We start from the raw sequence: 6,938 nt of genomic DNA, 5'->3' as shown, positions 1-6,938 counted from the left end.
CGAAGGTGAGTGATACTGAGAGGATTCTTGTGAGTAGGTAGAGACCAAGAGAGAGTTCTTGGACGAATATGTGCTTCAGTAAGGAAGGCATTTTAGCATTAATAGCCATGGTTGTCAATTGTACTGCAGAAATTGATCGGAAGTCACAGAAAATAAAACTTGTGGCGGCTGAGAAATACTTGGGATTGTGAGGATTTACTGCGGAACAGTAGAGTGGTATTGTTTTGTCCTCTCAGACCATTGTTCTTGAGTAAGATTAGATAGGATTAAATTGTGGAATGGGGTGGTGATTTTTTTTTTATAGAGGGCTAATAGTTGGGAAGGCAATTTTCCTTTTCCCCCAAATGTGTATTACCGTATCAACAATTTAATGTGGGTATGCGTGAATGGCCTCACACACGAGTACAGTAGGCAGAGCTGTATGCACCTGAAAGTTGGATGCGATCCGCCAACCAAATCTTAAAGAAGAAGAAAAAGAAGAAGATTGGTAGAAAGGAGGCGTCACAGCGAATGAGGAAATCGTGGAGTCTACTGAGTCACGGTTGTATCAGTTGATTCTTTTTGAGTGAGTAGCTAACCTGATAGTTTTTTATTTTCAAAATAAACCAACATGTAAATATTTTTAAGTATTTGCATTATGTTGCACGGCTTCTGCAAAATATGCCGTATAGTACCTACATGTTGACATGTGTCTGCCTTTTGAACAGTCCACTTCGTAATCTCGTGCTAGAAGCAATTGTAGTCGTCTCCCCCTAGTAGCTGGTGTGTTTGATGGGTCACCACCACTCTTGCTAGCTAGCCAGCTACATTGGTTAACGATACTAGCCAGCTCCTAGTTTTCATACAACACACGTTCTGCCTTTGGCACCTGTTTGGTTACACCACTTTGTTTTTGGTTGTGTGCAACACGGTGTGACCATTGGGCTAGGCATTTAGCTGTCAAACGGTGCTGTTTAGCGTGCTTTTATATGCTTTTCTAGGCTAGTTAACTTGCACGCTAATGTCAATTTTAAAGACCATGTCACAGCAAAGGAGTCTCCGAAAAACGCAGCCAGGTCGCTGATGAGCTGTCGGTGACGCAACATTATCTAGCTTGTCTCGAGGGGTGGCGAAATGTCATATACCAGATCATAATAAAGTAACGTTAGTGACTTTGCACTATGGTTTATGTATCATGCTAAATAGCTAATTTTAGTATTACTTTAATATTAGCACCATGTGCCAAGCTTCTCTGCCCCTCCCGAAATGTCAAGGGAGTATGCTGGTGTGTATAGCTACAGATTGTATGCCAGAATGTGATATAACCAAAGATTGTTCGTGTCAATTACTGGCGTTTAAATGAATGCCCCATACAAACCACCAGCATAGATTTTAACTAACCTGTTCTTGGCGATACTTTTTGCAACAAATCTAGAATGAAGAAAGTATCTTTGAAATGTCCGTTTCTAGTTGCAGGTTGGTTCTACAAAAAACAGCGAAAACGCTGAAAATATCAGATATCGGGCCAAAAATGTCATATCGGGGCATCACTAGTATAACCCTTATCGGTCGCTCCGACATTTGCAACATTGTAATTTGATCTCCAGCTGTTCCATAGTAAGGAGACGGGATGAGATAGACTGCTCTCACCACTCAAATCATGAATCAGCTGGCATCATTTTTATGGATATGTACAAAGAAATGTAAAACTAAGTCTTTCCAGTGTTCTTGCCTAGTTAAATAAATGTTACACACGCCACACTGACCCCAAAAAGTTATTTTGTTATTTTATTTGACTTAGGACCTGAATATGACTACACATCACATAATTTAATGCGGTCATTAATTTAAGTAGTTATTATACATTGATTACACTATCACTCGTATTTCATATGTCACAACCATTCATCGATACGTATGCTATGATGCTGGTAGAGTTGTATTGCACACCTACAGTACTGGTCATAAAAAAAAGCTAGCTCATGGATGCAAACAATGTTCTTCCCCAAACACATAGCAAAACGACATCTGTTTCAGTAGCTATAGTTAGCTAGATAACTATAAAGCCTGGTGTCATCTAAAATAACCCTCATTTATAAAACAGTACTTATTTGATTAATGGTGGTCGAACCCATCTATGTGAAGCTAGCCACAATAAGGATCAGCCACAATAGTGGACTTCAAAATAAAAGTATGGCATAATTCTACTAGTTGTATGCATTTGCATCACTGTCAATGACATACATTTATTTTGAAGGCAAACTGCAAATTCCACTATTGTGCCTAATCCTTATTGTGGCTAGCTTCACAGCATATAACCCGGTCCGGTCGAGCATCACTAGCCAGATGAAGCTAGCTGGCTGCTTATAACGTTAGCTTTGGGCAACAGGGTTAAGTAGCTGGATAGCTATTTTTTCAATTCAATATCAGTTCAATTTCAATAGGTGAACAACAAGTGGCAACCTAGCTCATACTTACTTACAAGGATTCCCAAATCATTACTAAGAATAATGAAAATGTCTGCAGTATCTACTGGTCATTGTTTTCAGGCTGGTTGTATTGGCGCTAGCTAGGTACCAAGCTAAAGCTAGCTACCCCAGAAGTTGCGGTCAAACAAATGATGCTCTATTAACAACGCGGTATTGTAAACACATCGTTCGTGGCCGGTGTTTGCAGACATTTTTGTACAGCTTTGACAGTGCTACTGTATCTTTTTGACACGCAAAGACCCAAACGGCGTTCCATAGTATGTATGTATTATGTATGTCGTGAAGCTAATAGCAGTGACGCTATTACTGTGTAACTCCGGTAGGGCAACATATGAAAAATTATTTAAAAAAATAGTCCTGTACAAGGTATTTCCATAGCTGGTAAAGAAATTATTATAAGCCAGCTGGCTGATGATACTACACTTTTTCTGAAAGACGCTAACCAAATTCCCATAGCGAAAAATGTGATACAATCCTTTCCCAAAGCGTCTGGTCTATACCTTAACATTAATAAATGTGAACTCATAGCTGTCAAAGATTGTGTGACACCTTCATATTATGGTATTCCAGTAAAAGAAGAACTTACATATTTAGGCATAACCATTACAAAGGATCAGAAGTCTAGAGGCGTACTAAATTTGAACCCTCTTATTAAAAATACCCAGAAGAAGCTAAATCAATGGCTACAGAGGTACTTATCTTTAAAAGGTAGAGTCCTAATAACCAAGGCCGAAGGCATCTCTAGACTAACATATGGCGCTCTATCTTTATATCTTGACAATAAAATAAGCAAGGAGATAGACCAGATGCTTTTCAACTTTCTTTGGAGAAACCGTACCCATTACATTAGGAAAACTGTTGTAATGAACACTTATGAGAATGGTGGACTGAATTTTCTGGACTTTACTACTTTAAATAATACTTTTAAGATCAATTGGATAAAACAATTCCTAAGAAGACCCACTTCTTCTTGAATTTTATTCCTCATCATGTCTTCTCTACTTTTGGTGGCCTTAACTTCATGTTGTTTTGCAATTATAATATTGACAAAATTCCAGTGAAACTTTCTGCTTTTCATCGGCAGGTTTTCTTGTCATGGTCCTTAATTTATAAACATAATTGTTATCCACACAGATATTATATATGGAATAATCGGGATATATTGTATAAAAATACTTCTTTGTTTTTAGAATGTTTTTAGAATAATATCCTATTGGTGAGCCAACTGGTAAATGCAGAGGGTCTTTTAGTCAGTTATAAGGAATTCCTATCACTTTACAAGGTCCCTGTAACAACTAAAGATTTTGCAATTGTTTTAGACGCCATTCCCTCAGGTGTTGCTCTGTTATTCAGGAACGTGTCAAGACCTGACCCTCAGAACCTACCTTCTATTGACCCTGTTGCCTCATCAGTAGGAAAGATTTGTTTCTCTTTTGGTCCATTCAACAACAGAGCGATACGAACCTTGTTTCAGCAGGATGTTGTATCTATACCTTATGTCATGCCTTATTGGAATGGATTTATTGATAATATCTGTTGGAAAAAAGTTTGGATGTTGCCACAAACATACCTACTTGTTAACAAAATTAAGGAAGTTTCCTTTAAAATTATTCATAAATATTATCCTGCCAACCACTATATGAAGACGTTTAAGGAAAACATCAACTCAAATTGCTCCTTTTGTAATGACCACCCAGAAACAGTGTTGCATCTTTTTTGGCATTGTATACATGTAAGAAAACTGTGGCAAGACATCAGTAGATTTATAATTGAACACATTTATTAAGATTTTACACTATTGTGGAGAGATGTACTGCTTGGATTCTTGACATACGATAAAAATAAGCTGAACATTTTTATGTAATTCATTTCATTATTCTTTTGGCCAAAATTTACATTTGTGTATATGAAATGACTAACAAAAAAACACATTTTCTTACCCTACAAAAAGAAATTGAACTGTATTTTAAGACAGTTAAATACTCTACTAACAAAAAAGCTGTTAGAATTGTAAGTGTATGTATGTCCCTTAAGGTCCTTGTGTAATTGTAATGTGATATTGTACCCCCTAGCTCGATTGTCCATTATATACACTGCTCAAAAAAATCTGAATGAATGAAATATTCTTATTAAATACTTTTTTCTTTACATAGTTGAATGTGCTGACAACAAAATCACACAAAAATTATCAATGGAAATCAAATATATCAACCCATGGAGGTCTGGATTTGGAGTCACACTCAAAATTAAAGTGGAAAACCACACTACAGGCTGATCCAACTTTGATGTAATGTCCTTAAAACAAGTCAAAATGAGGCTCAGTAGTGTGTGTGGCCTCCACGTGCCTGTATGACCTCCCTACAACGCCTGGGCATGCTCCTGATGAGGTGGCGGATGGTCTCCTGAGGGATCTCCTCCCAGACCTGGACTAAAGCATCCGCCAACTCCTGGACAGTCTGTGGTGCAACGTGGCGTTGGTGGATGGAGCGAGACATGATGTCCCAGATGTGCTCAATTGGATTCAGGTCTGGGGAACGGGCGGGCCAGTCCATAGCATCAATACCTTCCTCTTGCAGGAACTGCTGACACACTCCAGCCACATGAGGTCTAGCATTGTCTTGCATTAGGAGGAACCCAGGGCCAACTGCACCAGCATATGGTCTCACAAGGGGTCTGAGGATCTCATCTCAGTACCTAATGGCAGTCAGGCTACCTCTGCCGAGCACATGGAGGGCTGTGCGGCCCCACAAAGAAATGCCACCCCACACCATGACTGACCCACCGCCAAACCGGTCATGCTGGAGGATGTTGCAGGCAGCAGAACGTTCTCCACGGCATCTCCAGACTCTGTCACGTCTGTCACATGTGCTCAGTGTGAACCTGCTTTCATCTGTGAAGAGCACAGGGCGCCAGTGGCGAATTTGCCAATCTTGGTGTTCTCTGGCAAATGCCAAACGTCCTGCACGGTGTTGGGCTGTAAGCACAACCCCCACCTGTGGACGTCGGGCCCTCATACCACCCTCATGGAGTCTGTTTCTGACCGTTTGAGCAGACACATGCATATTTGTGGCCTGCTGGAGGTCATTTTGCAGGGCTCTGGCAGTGCTCCTCCTTGCACAAAGGCGGAGGTAGCGGTCCTGCAGCTGGGTTGTTGCCCTCCTACGGCCTCCTCCACGTCTCCTGATGTACTGGCCTGTCTCCTGGTAGCGCCTCCATGCTCTGGACACTACGCTGACAGACACAGCAAACCTTCTTGCCACAGCTCGCATTGATGTGCCATCCTGGATGAGCTGCACTACCTGAGCCACTTGTGTGGGTTGTAGACTCCGTCTCATGCTACCACTAGAGTGAGAGCACCGCCAGCATTCAAAAGTGACCAAAACATCAGCCAGGAAGCATAGGAACTGAGAAGTGGTCTGTGGTCACCACCTGCAGAACCACTCCTTTATTCGGGGTGTCTTGCTAATTGCCTATAATTTCCACCTGTTGTCTATTCCATTTGCACAACAGCATGTGAAATTTATTGTCAATCAGTGTTGCTTCCTAAGTGGACAGTTTGATTTCACAGAAGTGTGATTGACTTGGAGTTACATTGTGTTGTTTAAGTGTTCCCTTTATTTTTTTGAGCAGTGTATTATTAAAGAAATGCTTTACATTGAAATAGAGATGTAGAAGTTCCAGAGTTAATGATCCAAGGTCAGTTTTGCATTTCACGTCCTGATGATTAAGATGACTGACAGTGTAAGCATGATTAAGCCTTGTGTTTTTTTTTAATGTATTCTCCATCTGTCTCTCGTCTGCAGGTATATTTTGATGTGAGAGAGGATGCCAACCCCCAGCCTCGTCATCACCACCTCACTCGCTCTTAAGATAACCTTCGGACCAACTGGGTGCACAAGGCTGGTTAGGAGACACAGCTAGATACACTATTATGTAATTGTGATGAACTGCGACAATAAGTTTAGTAGCACTGTAATTCAATAATCATATGCTGTCATCCCTGCTCCTCTGTCCTTACCTCTTTCCCTTTCTGTCTTTTATACTCCCTCATACCTCTCTCCCCACCTCCTTTCTTCCTCTATTTTTATAATGCACACCAGATGTGCATTGAAGTAGAGATTGAACTTGTATTTATAATGCATGTATTTATAACACTTGGATAATGAACATGTTCAATAAAGCGTTTCACATTCTCTACAGGTTGAAATTAAGTTTCTCGTTTGATGAAATACTACACCTATCCTGTGTCCTCAGATCAGTGCAGATGAAAGAAATTATATATGGAGATTAACCGGTTTTAGAGTATTTACATGATGCATAGGACGTGTAGTGTACTGTTTATGAATTACAAATCTGCCTTTAGTTAGTTAAATCATGTGTCTATTCTATTGCATAATTACAATGTGTAACCATTGATGTCCCAGGACCAGGATTGGTAACACTGTTGAAGTTAATAATTGTAATACATAC

General features: G+C 40.1%; 1 long non-coding RNA gene across 1 annotated transcript; it reads left to right on the top strand.

Moving 5' to 3' along the window:
• The first annotated feature begins 485 nt into the window (after nucleotides 1-485).
• Nucleotides 486-6,665, top strand: LOC139582836 (uncharacterized). Its single transcript, XR_011676434.1, has 2 exons — nucleotides 486-565; nucleotides 6,272-6,665. It is a non-coding gene; the product is annotated as an uncharacterized lncRNA (long non-coding RNA).
• The last annotated feature ends 273 nt before the right edge of the window (nucleotides 6,666-6,938 follow it).

Source organism: Salvelinus alpinus, chromosome 1 (assembly GCF_045679555.1).
Source record: "Salvelinus alpinus chromosome 1, SLU_Salpinus.1, whole genome shotgun sequence".
Lineage (NCBI taxonomy): Eukaryota > Metazoa > Chordata > Actinopteri > Salmoniformes > Salmonidae > Salvelinus > Salvelinus alpinus.
The sequence above is the reverse complement of the archived record's forward strand: the minus strand, read 5'-3'. Positions and strand labels throughout refer to the sequence as shown.